The sequence below is a fragment of the Chrysochloris asiatica genome, unplaced genomic scaffold (assembly GCF_000296735.1).
Source record: "Chrysochloris asiatica unplaced genomic scaffold, ChrAsi1.0 scaffold00075, whole genome shotgun sequence".
In the NCBI taxonomy this organism is placed as follows: Eukaryota; Metazoa; Chordata; class Mammalia; order Afrosoricida; family Chrysochloridae; genus Chrysochloris; species Chrysochloris asiatica.
The window spans coordinates 7,821,935-7,824,126 of NW_006408593.1; positions in this window are offsets into that span (position 1 = coordinate 7,821,935).

The following is a 2,192-nucleotide window of genomic DNA, read 5'->3' on the forward strand; positions in this document are numbered from 1 at the left end:
TCATGCTTTGTACATTGCATGTTCCGATTATTAATGGATGTTTATAGTTGTTTCTTCTCATTTTGAGTTGTGCCCTATCAGCAAATGAAGGTCATGAAAGTTCTGCTCCATCGACATCATTAGGTCAGCTCTACTTAGTGGAAGCAGCATTTCCGGGGTTGTATTTTGATTGTCTTCCAACCTAAGGAGCTCAGCTTCCTGCAATATATCTGACAATGTTCTTATTCATATGGTTTTCAGTAGTTAATCAGTGAGAAATAGTCTGCCTTGCCTTATTCCTAGTCCGTCTTAATCTGAAAGCTCTGCTGAAACATGTCCAGCATGGGTGACCCTGCAGGTATTTCAAATACAGGAAGCATAGCTTCCAGCAACACATAAGCCACACATTATGACAATCTGACAGATGAGTGGTAGACAGTAAACAATATGATTGTTCAATCCAAAATGGTCAATAGCGGTCAATTTCAGCTCACTAATGCCTAGGCTATCAATCATTGTGCATTCCATTTCTTTTTGAAAAACCTTCTGATTTTCTCAATTTATATTTTGTACATTGCATGTTCCAATTATAAACATAGTTTTGAAGCTGTTTCTTCTCATTTTGAATAATGCCACATTAGCAAATGAAGGACCATGGGAAAGGATATCTTGTTTGGTAAAGTAGTTGTTGTTAGGTGCTGTCTAGTCGGTTCCAATTTCTAGTGACCCTATGTACAAGGGAACAAATAGTGCCTGATCCTGTGCCATGCTCAGAATTGTTGTTGCCACTGTGCCAGTCTAACTCATCGGGTGTCTTACTCTTTTTGACTGATCATTCACTTTAGCAAGCATAATGTTCTTCTCCAGGATGGTCCCTCCTGATAACATGTCCAAAGTATGAGAGATGAAGTTACACCATCCTGGCTTCTAAGAAACACTGTGGGTGTACTTCCCTAACACAGATCTATTTGTTCCTCTGTCTGTCTATGGTACCTTCAATATTCTTCTCCACACCACAACTAAAATGCAACAATTCTTCTACAGTATTCCATATTTGTTGTCCAACTTTCACATGCATATGAAGCTACTGAAAATGCCGCAGCTTGGGTAAGCAAACACCTTAGTCTTCAAACTGACATCTTTGCTCTTGAACACTTTAAAGAGATCATTTCCAATGGGTTTGCCTGATGCAATACATCATTTCATTTCTTGACTGCTACTTCCATGACTGGATTGTGGATCCAAGAAAAATGAAGTCTTTAACAACTTAAATCTTTTCTCCATTTATTATGATGATTTTAATTGGTCCAGTAGTAAGGACTTCTGTTTCATTTACATTGAGATGCAACCCATATTAAAAGCTGTGGTCTTTGATCTTTATCAGTAAGTATTTTAAGTCCTCTCACTTTCAGCAAGCAAGGTTGCATTATCTGTATATCACAGATTGTTAGTGAGTCTTCCTCCAATCCTGACGCCATGTTCTTCTTCATATAATCCATCTTTACAGATAATTTGCTCAGCATACAGATTGAATAACTATGGAGAAATAATACAACCTTGGTGCACACCTATGCTGATTTTAAACCATTCAGTATCCCCTTGTTCTGTTCTAACAACTGCCTCTTGGTCTACTCGGTTCATGAGGTTCCTCATGAATATAATGTAGAATACCCAATCTTCAAAATATTATCCATAGCTTGTCATGATCCACATGGTCAAAAGCCTTTGCACAGTCAATAAAGCACAAGTAAATATCTTTCTGGTAATTTCTGCTTTCACCCAAAATCTATCTGACATCAGCAATGATATACCTACTTCCACATCCTTTTCTGAACCCAGCTTGAACCTCTGGCAGTTCTTTGTAGATGTAATTATTGTAGCAGCCAGCTTTAAATTATCTTAAGGAAATTTTGCTTGCATGTGATATTAGTAATATTGTTTAATTGCTTCTGCATTAGGTTAAGTCATCTCTCTTTTAATGAGCACTATTATGGATTTCTTCCAATTGGTTGTCCAGGTAGATGTCTTCTAAATTGCTTGACATAGATGAGTGAGCATCTCCAGTGCTGCATCAGTTTGTTGAAAATTTTCTATTGGTATTCCATCAATTCATGGAGGTTTGCTTTTTGCCAATGCCTTCAGTGCATCTGAGACCAATGGTATACTTAAGTACCATTGGTTCTTGGTCATATGCTATCTCTTAAAATGGTTCA